Source organism: Echinops telfairi, unplaced genomic scaffold (assembly GCF_000313985.2).
Source record: "Echinops telfairi isolate 266 unplaced genomic scaffold, ASM31398v2 ScPeMD7_7467;HRSCAF=8505_0, whole genome shotgun sequence".
NCBI classification, from domain to species: domain Eukaryota; kingdom Metazoa; phylum Chordata; class Mammalia; order Afrosoricida; family Tenrecidae; genus Echinops; species Echinops telfairi.
Window position 1 is genome coordinate 1,117,890 of NW_022111367.1, and position 12,807 is coordinate 1,130,696.

Genomic DNA, 12,807 nt, shown 5'->3' on the forward strand with positions numbered 1-12,807 from the left:
CTTAGGTCCTGTCTAATAATTTCTGAGTTACTGCATTATTTCCTCAGAGAGTTAATTTCTACAATAATCTGGTCCCAGCTTCTAGGACCTGAGAAAAACCAAAACTAGTTTCCATTGAGTTGATTCAGACTCATAGAAAACCCTGTGGGACTTGTGGTAGTTACACAATTTCATGTCAACTTGATAAATAACAATGAAGGGTGGTGTCTAGTCTGTCAATCAGGTCACAATCTGATCCCTCCTTGTGGGCATGGCCTTCTCATGAGGATTCTGGGAACTCTCTCTCTGACTCTGTCCACCCTTCCTGCTGAGAAGCCACATGGAAATCCTTCCTCTGCCACTGGTTACATTTTAAAAGTACTCTAACTTGGGTTATTGGTAGCTGCTTGCTTTAACTGGGATTCATAATTCTCCCTGCTGAGAATAAATTTTTTCTCAGAATAAGGCACATTTGACTCTTTCTATGCTGCCAAAATGTGAAGCCTTGTGGTTAGGCATTTTGGAAACCTGGCAGGTTTTGTTTACACATTGTGGTATTTCTCCAAATTTATCCCATATTCCACACCCCATAAGTCTAGGACCCCTTCCAATGTAACTGCTGTGGACAAGTGCAAGGGAAAGGCTTCCGCGTGGTTGCCAAATCCGTTCCATCTCTGACTCAGACGCAGCCAGTGCCAGAAGAGCTTCCCCTGACTCTAAAAATAAAAAGAAAGAAAGAAAATGCTGACCTACAGAAATACCTGATTCTAATTTGCTGTACAAATAAAGCCTTTTCTTATTTAGATTGGATGCAGAGCTTTTCCCTTCATCCCAATGTTTATAATTTAACAAATGCTCATAACCTTTCCTCTGAAAGCAGTATATGCATGTTGGGACCAGTTATCTTCCCAGGCTTCACACTTCACACCAGTAGTTTTCTTTTCTACCCTTGGTTCCATAGCCTTATTGCACAGTGCCTTCTACCTACAGCACATCTCCAACTTAGTTATAGAAGTATGTTAAGGACGTACATTGCTAGATGACCCTCCTTGCCCAGAAAAGATGGCTACATCGGAATTTCTGTATATATTACTTACAGAAGTTGAAATAAGTTTGACTTGGATCTGGATTCACCCATCCCCTGTGATATTCAGCCCGAAGAGATATTGAGTCAAGAACCCATATTCACTATCTGTTGCTTTTATTTTGAAAGAACTTAATGTGTTCCATCTGTAGCAAATAGGCCATCTTAATCTGGTGTCACATGTTCTGGACATTTGTTAATATAACTTACTTATTTATTCATTCAGGAAATACTTATTGAGTGCATAGTCTATGGACACTAAACACCGGAGAAAACGATGAAAAATCAAGACATGGAGCTGCGGAGAGGACGACCATGGAGTGGGACGGGGAGCAGCTGTCCCCGCGGCTGGCTCTGGAGGGGCTGCGCTTCTTGCATGTCACAGTGGGTTCCCTGCTGGCCACCTATGGCTGATACCTCATCTTCAACTGTATCCTCTTCCTCGTGGTGATTCAGAAGCTTTCTGCCTGACTTAGGGCCTTGAGGCAAAGGCAGCTGGACCAGGAAACAACTGTTGTGGAACCTGATATTATTGTTAAATGACAAGAAGCTTTAGCAGCCGCTCGTTTAAAAATGCAAGAAGAATTAAATGCTCAAGCTGAAAAGCATATAGAAAAACTGAGACAGCTGGAAGAAGAGAAAAGAAGACTGAAGATTGTAAAGTGAGACAGCATGCAGGAAGGAAAAGGCTACAAAGGAAGTGTCAGAAGGCCTCAGGAAGAAGACCACTCTGCGCCTTCCACGTCATCAGTCCCCCCCAAACACAAGCCCAAGAGAAAGCCCTTGAACCGAGGTGGTTATAACCCTCTGTCTGGTGAAGGAGGTGGCACATGCTCCTGGAGACCTGGGCGAAGAGGTCCATCCTCTGGCGGATGAGGCTAAGCATCTTCCTAGTGTCATCTGACATTAGCATACTTTTCACAGTGACTAGTCACAGAAAGGTGGGGGTTCTTTCTGTTCTAACCTGTATTTGCATATTTAAGGGTAAAATCAGCAAAAGATATAAACAGTGCCACTAGGCATTAGGCCAGTGGTCAGTCTTCTTAATGAGGACTACCTTCATTGAGTTCCAGGTGATTTGCTAGCTGGGATATAAAGTTTTCCAGATGATTAACAATTTTGAGAGACAGTGATGACCTTTAAAATAGAAATCCTTTCTTGATAGAACAGTCTCTGTGACAGGTTGCGTTGAATGAAGTCTTCCTTATAAATGGTGAACTCACCAGTGAGGATTACTGATAAAGACAATTAATAAGGTTTGTGTCTGTATATTTATTTTTACATAGAGAATTTTGTAAAAAGGACACTAAATATTAAAAATTCACAAATAACATTTTTAGCACTTTTTTGAAATTTAATTATGAATTTGAATTTTTCTTTCAAACATTAAACAGCTTTTATCATTCAAAAAAAATCAAGACTTGTATGTATAGGAGTTTAGAATTCTAAGGGAAATAACTTGCAAATAAAACTCTCAAATTCAGTGTCATGGAGTTGATGATTACAACTCATAGGACAGAGTAGGACTACTCTGTGGGTTTCTGAGACTGTAACACTTTAAGACTGTAACACTTTAAGGGGCTAGAAAGTCGTTATCGTTTCTCCGTGGAGCAGTGTTTTCAAACTGATGTCCCATTAAAGTAAATTAATTTTTTTTTCATTTAGGCAGAACCAGATTATTTAGTTGTTCCTGGGTAGTGCAAAGAGTATAAGGTTGGAGGTTTAAGTTTACCCAGAAGAAAGATTTAGCAATCTACTTCCGAAACTTTAGCCATGAACACATTGTAAACACAGTTCTACTCTAGCACATAGGGGCTCATCATAAGCTGAAATCCACTTGACCACTGATTAGAGTAACCTTGAACATGAGTCTTAGATAAAAAGGGTGCTTCATTGATTTCCTTGGGCTGAAAATGACAGGGAAGTGATGAGTTAAGGAAGGAAACTGTCCAAGATGTCATAGAAAGGCAATAAAGAAAGAGCATCCTTGATGACAGAAATCAGATATAGATAAATCCATTTCTTGATTCTTTGTTGTTAGCTGTCATTGAGCTCACCATGATTTGGGATCAATTCAGTGACAGCTGACAACAATGAGTAGATTTGCTCCATCTAGTTTTCAAGGCTGTGATTTTTTTCACTGCTTTATTGGCATATAATTCACATAACATACAGTTTAATGGGTCAATCACTTCTAGAAGAGTTGTACAATCATTACCACAATCAGTTTTAGAACATTTCTTTATTCTTGTACTCACTGTTTTTTGTTCCCCATTTTCTCTCAACCTTCCTGGTCCTACTCACAAGGAACCATTAATCTAGTTACTGTTTCTATAAATTTACCTATCATAGATTTCATATACAGAGAAACATTAGAAAACAAGCAAAACTAACAAGAATAACAAAGCATAATAAATGAAAACCCCAATCACAAAGAAATCAGAAAATATTAAAAACTAGAACAAATTTAATTGGATCATAAGGGAAATCAAGTGATAGGGTACTAAATTTTAACTTAGCTGCATCTATAACATTTCATTTTCCAGTGCATTCTGTTTGTGGGCAAGGCCATTCACATACCTGGTCTATGGTCAGGGACTGAAACCTTCACTTTTTTTTAACTGAAACAGCTTTAGAAGGAGACCAAATGATAAAATATTACATTGTGACCTATGTCTCCTACAGTAGACTTTACACTGCTCTCTGTCTGATAACAATGCTACTTACATCCTTTAACTATGATCGGAGGGGAAAATCAACTTTATTGATGTATTATATTGAACAAATGGAGTGCATGTAAAAGGTAAAATTTGATGAGTTTGACAGGGTCTGCGCCTGTGAAACTATGATCACATTCAGAGTGTGATAATGCCCAACATTCCTAAAGATTCCTTTTAGCTTTGCATTTCATACATCCTCTATCCTGCACCCACCAATCTGCTTTCTGTCATTCAACTTTAATTTACCTTTCTAGAATTTTATCTAAAATAGTATCAGACACAATATACTATTTGTGTCTGAATTTTTCTATGTAGCATGATGATATTAAATGCATCGACTTGTGGTGTGAAACAGTGATACAATGATTCATTTACTTTTATTCTTTTGCCACTACCCATCTGTCAGTTTGTTGCACTGAGCTAGCTTGTATGTTGCTATGGTGCTGGAAGACTTGAAGCACTTACTGATAAAGAACAGGATTACAGTCTTCAGCATTATTCATCACTCCATGTACAGAACACAAAAATCTTTAGAACTGGACGGATAGGTAGCATCATGATAAATAGAGAAATGATTGAAGTTATCAAGGATTTCGTCTTCCTTGGATCCACAATCAATTTTAATGATAAAACCTTATACTTAAACTTTGTTTTGCAGTTCAAGGAGCACTTAAATTACCCAATGGAGCAGTTAGACTAAGACAAGATAAAAAGAAAGGCCTTGTGCTCTACTTAACAAAAATCATGAAAACTCTCTTGTTCTCAATAGAATATTGCCTGATTTAGTGCTGGAAGGTAAGTGCCTAAGTTGGAAAGAAATAAAAATGTACAATGTCTGTGATAATGAGTCTAGCATAAAAGCAGCTGTGAAGATAGTTCAGTGTCTGGTAATGTACATGGGGTGAGAGCTGACTTGAAAGCAACTGGCAACAAAAAAGAGAAATAGATACATATACATGTACATATATATACACCTGTACATAAACATATGTACTGGCATAGTGAGTTATGTGTTGGGCTGCTAACTGCAAGTTCCACAGTTCAAAATCATAAGCTGATCTGTGAGAGAAAGATGAGGCTTTCTACTCCAGTAAGGAATTTCTGTCTTGGAAACCCACAGCGGCAGTTTTACCCTGTCCTATCCTATAGGTATATATATATATATCCTGTGTGTGGCGTAGTCGTTATGAGTTAGGCTGCTAACTGAAGCTCAGTTCAAAACCATCTATTGTTCTGTAGGATAAAGATGAGACATGCTAATCCATAAAGAGTTATAGTCTCTGAAACCCACAAAAGAAGTTCTACCCTCACCTATTGGTAGGGTAGACAGTATGAGTAAGAATTGACATGATGCAGTGAGTAGAGTTTGTATAAATAGACATACATATGTCGAAATGGAAAAAAACTCTCTTGGAAAAGAAAACTATCATAGAGCTTAACACAATGTATTCTAGTAGTAGTTTTTTGTTTTTGTTTTTGTCCTGTTCACTGGATTATTATTTTCTTGGAGGTATGGCCTATTTCTTATTTAAGTGAATGCTGTGGAGACACTAGCTTGCTATGTGCTGTATACTGGATCCACCATCAAGTTCATTGACTTGTAGTTCTTTAAGCTTGAACCAGTAGTCTGCCATATTGCATGCCAGCTTTGGGAGCTATCGATGACCTGCCATCTTCTGATTCTGCAGCCACAAACCTGCCCTACTAACCTTGGATTTATCTGTCTCTGCTCCCAGCAGTCTATGGTCTTCTTAAATTGTCTTTTGATACTGAGAGTGGTGTTAGAGAAGTGGAATTGTAAGTATGAGATTTATAAATTGATTTTCAAGTCTGATAGTTATGAAAGAATCATTATGCAGCTTCCATTGTTATGGATAAATTTGCCATTATTAGTAAAAGTGGTCTTGTTAATTCATGGTGTGAGGTGGGAATGCTAATAATCCAAACATCACCAACAAAAGATGAAATGTCAGTGAGAAGTAAACTCTGGATGTTGTATGTTTGATATTTTTCAGTGATTTTATGATATTCTTCAGAGATTTTATAGCACAAACCAGTGTGGGAAAGCTGGATGGTTAGTAATACTTTATAAAGCAGTAAAGAAATAAGCTTATACCTTGGGAGGCACAGCTCAAGTACTGCATAAAAGACCATAAATTTTCCACTTTTACCGTGAAAGCAAGTCTGATTTCATGTAGTAACAGAGCTCATATTGCTGGAACTGAAGCCTGAATCTTATCAAAATAGTGGCTGAATTAAAAACTAACTAAATCTCCAACCTAGAATAGTGTCTGATGTCAAAGTGAGGACATTGATTGGAAAGAAATGGGGCCCTGAAATTTGGGCTGGCACATTTGGGGCAGAAAATCAGTAAAATGAGCACACTGGGCCCCTAAATTCCATTGAGTCATTTCAGTCAAGAATACCAGCCCTACTATTTAAAGAGTTTACTATACCTTTGCCTATTCATCCATTATCTGTAAAATACCTCTATGAGATTAGTCCAACTGTTCAAATTGATATGATACCTGGAACATTGCCTGAACCATATGTATTACAAAATATTTGTTACTGTTCCCAAGAAACACCCTCACCATCAATTATTACTTCTAGATCCATAACTAGAGCCAAAGTTCCAGCAACTCCCAAGTGGTGAAGTACAAATGGTAACTCAAGAAGAGGTATATTCTAGTCCTGAAGATTTGCTAGAGATTTTTAATGTGTACAGACAGAAGTCCAGACAATAATAATGGAAATGTTTATTAAAATGGGAGATAGTGTTGCAAGAAACAAAAAGTAGGATCAATCTAAATTTATTGATATGGGTCCACTAAGCACGGATTCTCTATTCAGTGTTTCAGTTTGAGAGGATAAGAAAGGATCTAATAGTTTATTTGGTTGTTTTGCTGAAGCATATTGTAAGTCAATTTGAAGAACCTTGGCATACTGTAGAAGAACTTTGCATACTAACTTGGTATATTGTAGAAAAATGCATCCAAAAGCTTAGGGAAAGTGACATGTTAGAGTGGATTTATTGGGATAGACCCTAGAATGACACAAGGAGTACCTCAAGGACACATCCTTTACCACAAAAGTGGAAAAATTTGTGAAAGGTTCTCCAGCATCTCTGAAGACAGTAGTCTGTGATTGCTGTTTTGGGTAAATCTGATTTGATGGTGGGAACTGCCCTAATTGAAATAAAACACCAAATGACTTCTGGGAAGAGGATAACTGAGTAACACATGCCAGAGGGACTCCGCAGATATCAGCGCAAGAGAGTTACTAAGAGGGAAATTCAACACTGTTGGATCACAGGAGGAGTATCATAAGGATAAGTATGCACAGATCCACAAGTTTTTGAGGGGCTGGGGGCTTTTGGCTTACCAAAGTAGAGGCCAGCTGGGGTTTGACCATAGCCCCACCACTGTTTCAGCTGGAGCCAGGACTATTTGGAGCCGGCGCAGGGGCTTTATATCAGTACAGCCATAGCTTGCCACTGCTACAGGCAGGGATTGGGGCTCAGATATATTGTTACTTTTGTTTCCCTCTCTTCTCTCTATCCTCCCACAGTCTCAGCAGGTTTAATTTTATATATTTTTTCCTTTGTCTCTTCCCTGTGCTCTCACACAACTGCCGACTTCCAGACCACTCCCCTTAGGGCATTTACCCCTTCCCCTCCACCAAGTTAGGTGAGCTCCACCATGAGCAGCATAGCCTGAGGCTGGGGAAAGCCTGGCCAACCTCCAGAAGGAGATGCCCTGCCCAACTTCTTACCAGGAAAAACCTGTTTGTGTGGCTGGGGGAGCTGCTATTGTTCCTTTGTCAGCCACTTGACTGAGGGAACTTCCTCCAGCCTACCTGAGTGCCTCACATGGCCTAAGGCAACTCGGCCAACACTTGCCAATGTTCCAAGCTGTTGCAGAAACCTCTGCCCAACCTCCACAGTGATCTACCTGGTAGGGCAATTCTGCCCACCATTCATGGTGTTCTACACGAAAGCAGGAAACCCACTGGCCTTCTGGGGCACTCCCCTTGAGAGTGAGCCACAGGAGGATAAAGTGGTAAGCTAATTACATAGTGAAATTCGCAGTAGGCAGTTTGAAGAAGCATTCCTACAAGTCTACCAGAGAGAGCCAGTGCTCTTTAACTCCCTGGAAAATGGCACCTGACTCCTCAAACAATGCAATGCAAACAGAAATCAACCTAAAATACCTCAACGAAAAACAGGAGGAACAAAAGGCAATGGAAGAAGATGTCCTGAACCTAATGACGTGCATAGAAGAAGACATTGAGCTGCCACAGGAAGAAATGTTCAGACTGTTGCTTGGAGTCATACAAGATATGAGGGAAAAAATACAGAAAAAGGAAGGAATAATAGAGGAGGTAAGGTCCATACACCAAATGGAAATACAAGAGCTTAGGGAGGAGATAACAAAAACCAGTAGCAGACTCACGGACCTTAAGGATTGACTGGAAGAAGCAGAGAACTGCACCAGTGATTTGGAGGACAGCCAAGCAGAATTTAACAAACGTGAACAAAAATCTAATAAGATCACCAGAGAAGCTGAAGAAAACTTAAGAGCTATGTCTGATGCTATGAAGAGGAACAGCATTAGAATAATAGGATTTCCGGAGGAAGACACAACAAAGAAGTCATCTACAACAATAGTGGGAGAATTCTTTGAGGAAAACTTCCCCAGTTTAATGAATGAAAGCCAGGCAGCCATTCAAGAGCCTGAAAGAACACCAGCTAGACTGAATCCCAAGAAGAAGTCACCAAGGTAAATAAGAGTTAAATGAGCCAACATTGAGTAAAAGGAGAAAATCACGAGAGCAGCTAGGGAAAAACAAGCGATCATATATAAATGTTCTCAAATAAGAATAGGCTCAGAACTATCAGCAGAAACTATGAATAAGAGGAGAGAGTGGAGTAACATATTCCAAAACCTGAAGGAAAACAATACAAACCCCAAAATACTCTAACCAGCCAAATTTTCAATCAAGATAGATGGAGAAGTAAGAGTCTTTCCAGACAAGGAAAAACTCAAATAATATGTTAGAAGAAACCCAGCCCTACAAAAGATCCTTGCTGACCCAGTATGGGCAGAAGAACACTCACCAAGCATAAATAAGAGACCGCCCCATAGAACAACCTCACCCAGAGGGAACAAAGAGAAAACAGACCCCAAGATAGCATTGACTTAACAATGGAAAGAAGTCAAGAATGATACACACACACATGCACAACACACTAATAAGAAAGGAAGGTAGGAAAACACCCAACACAAAAGGTATAAGATGACATCACAGAGTCCACAAATGGAGACAATAACCCTGATTATCAATGGCCTAAACTCAGGTATTAAAAGACTGAGGCTAGCAAACTGCTTAGAAAACACAGCCCATCAATCTGCTGCCTACAGGAGACAAAACTCAAGGCTACAGACAAAAACAGGCTGAGAATCAAAGGCTATAGAAAGGCACACCAAGCAAACAGGAATTCGAAAAAAGTAGGGGTTGCAATCCTAATCTTGGGTAAAATTGACCTCAAAGTTCAAACCATAAAAAGAGATAAGGAGGGACACTATAGAATGCTCAAGGGAATGGTAGACAAAGAAGCACTAAGCATTGTAAACATATTTCATTTCCCCCAACGAAAGACTCGTTGAATACGTCAACTGAACACCCCAAAAGATGAAAAAGAAATCACAGCCTCAGCAATTATAGTGGGTTACTTTAATACATCGCTCTCTGAGAAAGATAGATCACAGGGAAAGAAATTCAGCAAGGAGAATAGAGATCTAAACACTACAATTAGACAATTTGACCTGAAAGATATTTACAGAGCTTTCCATCCAAACACAAATATTTCACGTCCTTTTCAAGTCCACATGACACATATTCAAAGATAGACCACATGCTGGGACATAAGGCGAATCTACATAAATTTAAGCACAGTGACATCATACAGACCTCTGTCTCTGATCACTGTGCCATAAGGCTGGAAATCAACCAAAGGAAGATGAACAAAACAAGAGCATATAATTGGAGGATGAATAACTCTCTATTGCAAAAGGAGTTCTTACTGGCACAGATCAGAGATGAAATGAGGATATTTCTAGAAACCAACGAGTATGAGAACACACTGTACCAAAACTTATGGGACACAGCAAAGGCAGTTATCAGAGGAAGTTTCATAGCAATACAGCCACACCTGAAAAAGGAAGAGAGACTAATGATTGATATGCTGACAGAAAAAGAAAAGAAATAATAAAAATCAGGGCTGAGATTCAAGATAGGTAAAATAAGAAAATTATGGAAAAAATGCCGATCAAAGTTGGTTCTTTGAAAAGATAAACAGAATCGACAGACCGCTGGCAAACCTAACCAAAGAAAGGAGAGAACAAATTTCAATAGCAAGAATGAGGGATGACAGAGGGGACATTATAACAGACCTTAATGAAATCAAAAGGATAATTACATAGTACTATGAAGGACTGTACTCCAATGAATTTAATAACTTGGAATACATGGACAAGTTCTTGGAAAAACAATCCCTCTCTAGACTATCCCCAAAGGACATTAAGAATCTCAACAGAACCAAAACAATAGAATAAATAAACAAATTTATCAAGGGATTACCAGCAAAAAAATCTCCTGGACCAGATGCCCTCACAGGAGACTTCCACCAAACATTTAGGAAAGAATTAACACCTATCCTACACAAACTCTTCCAGAACATAGAAAAAGACAGCAAACTCCCAAACCCCTTCTATGAAGCTAGTATAATTCTGATACCAAAACCAGGCAAGGATCCCACAAGAATCGAAAACTGCGGTCCATTATCCCTAATGAACATCGATGCAAAAATCCTTAACAAAATACTGGCCAATAGAATACAAAAGTATATAAAACAATAATAACTCACCATGACCAAGTGGGATTCATACCAGGGATGCAGGGATGGTTCAACAAATGAAAGACCATTAGTATAATTCACCACATTGACATAAAAAACTATGAGAACCACATGATAATATTGATAGGTGCAGTAAAAGCATTCAATAACACAGATAACATTCGATAACAGGATAACATCCAACAACAATTCCTGTTTAAGACACTTGAGAAGATAGGAATGGGAGAAAAATTCCTCAAGACAATATAAGCTATATATAAAAAACCAACCGTCAATGTGGTAGTAAATGGAGAAAAAACTAACACAATCCCACTGAAAAAGGGGACCAGACAAGGATGCCCCTTGTCCCGACTCTTATTTAACATCGTACTGGAGGTTTCAGCTAACAGCATAAGGCAAAGAAAAGACATCAAAAGTATTCGTCTGGGGAAGGAAGAGATGAAACTATCCTTATTTGAAGATGATACGATTTTATATATGGAAAATCCCAAAAGTTCCATAGAGGAGTACTAGAAGCAATAGAGGGGTTTGGCAGAGTGGCAGGATACAAGATCTACAAACAGAAGTCCATCAGACTGCTATACACATTGGATAAGACCACAGAAGAAGAGATAAAAAAGGTGGTACCCTTCACAATAGCCAAGCACAAATGGAAATATCTAGGGATATACCTGACTAAAAGAACAAAAGATCTATATGGGGAAAACTACAGTACACTAGTATAAGAAACCAAGAGTGACCTCAACAAATGGAAGAATATCCCATGCTCATGGATTGGAAGACTCAATATAGTAAAGATGTCAGTTTTACACAAGGAACTATTTAAGCTTAATGCAATCCCGATACAATTACCCTCATCTTTCTTCAAAGAAATGGAAAAACTGATTACCAAATTCATATGGAGAGGGAAGAAGCCCAGAATTAGCAGAGAACTCCTCAAGAAGAAGGACACAGTGGGAGGGATTGCTTTACCTGACTTTAGCACATACTATACAGTCACAGTTGTCAAAACCACATGGTATTGGTATAATGACAGATGCTCAGACCAATGGAAAAGAACTGAAAAACCAGATATAAAATCATCAGCATACAGACAACTGATCTTTGATAAGGGTCAAAAGAAATATCCAATGGGAAGCAGATTCCCTTTTTAACAAGTGTTGCTGGAAAAAATGTATCATCTACCTGCAGAAAAATGAAGCAAGACCCTTATCTCACTCCATGCACAAGAATAAACTCAAGGTGGATCACAGACCTAGAAGTAAAACCCCAAACTATTAAGGCCATCAATGAGGGAATTGGGAGACCAACTTGAGAAATTTGGCACAGGGAATACATAAGCTATCAGAATTATGGAAAGCCACAAACACAGAGGAGGCACAAATTGACAAGTGGAAGACACTGAAGATAAAACACCTGTGTACATCGAAGTAATTCACCAAGAGAGTAATAAGAGAGTCCACGGACTGGGAAAACATATTTAGCAATGACACATCAGAGAAAGGTCTTATTACTAAAATCTACAATACTCTGCTAGCTTCCAAAAAGAAAAATACGAATTACCCACTGAGGAGGTGGGAAAAGGACCTGAAGAGTAGTTTCACAGGGGCAGAAATCTGAATGGCCAATAAATATATGAGAAAATGTTCCCGATCTTTAGTCATAAGAGAAATGCAAATTAAAACAACAATGAGATACCACCTAACACCCTCAAAGATAGCCCAATTAAAAAAAAACCCAGAAAGCAACAAGTGTCAGAGGGTTGTGGGGAGACAGGACTCTCATCAACTGCTGGTGGACTTGTAAGTATGTATAGCCACTATAGAAATCGATATGGTGATATCTAAAACAGATGGAAATTGAGCTACCATACGATGTAGCAATCCCCCTCCTGGGCATACAACCAGAAGAGACAAGAAACAAACCAAGGCCAGACATATGTGCTCCAATGTTCATTGCGGCACAGTTCACAATTGCAAGCAGTTGTAAGCACCCCAGATTTCTATCAACTAACGAGTGGATTAAAAAAACTGTGGTACACAATTCACAATCGCTAAGACTTGGAAACAACCTAAGTTTCCATCGATAGATGAGTGGATTAGTAA

The 12,807-nt window shown here is 38.9% G+C and overlaps 1 pseudogene; it reads left to right on the plus strand.

The window, feature by feature from the left end:
• Window positions 1-1,378: 1,378 nt before the first annotated feature.
• LOC101644678 lies at window positions 1,379-1,950 on the plus strand (annotated as a pseudogene).
• Window positions 1,951-12,807: the final 10,857 nt, after the last annotated feature.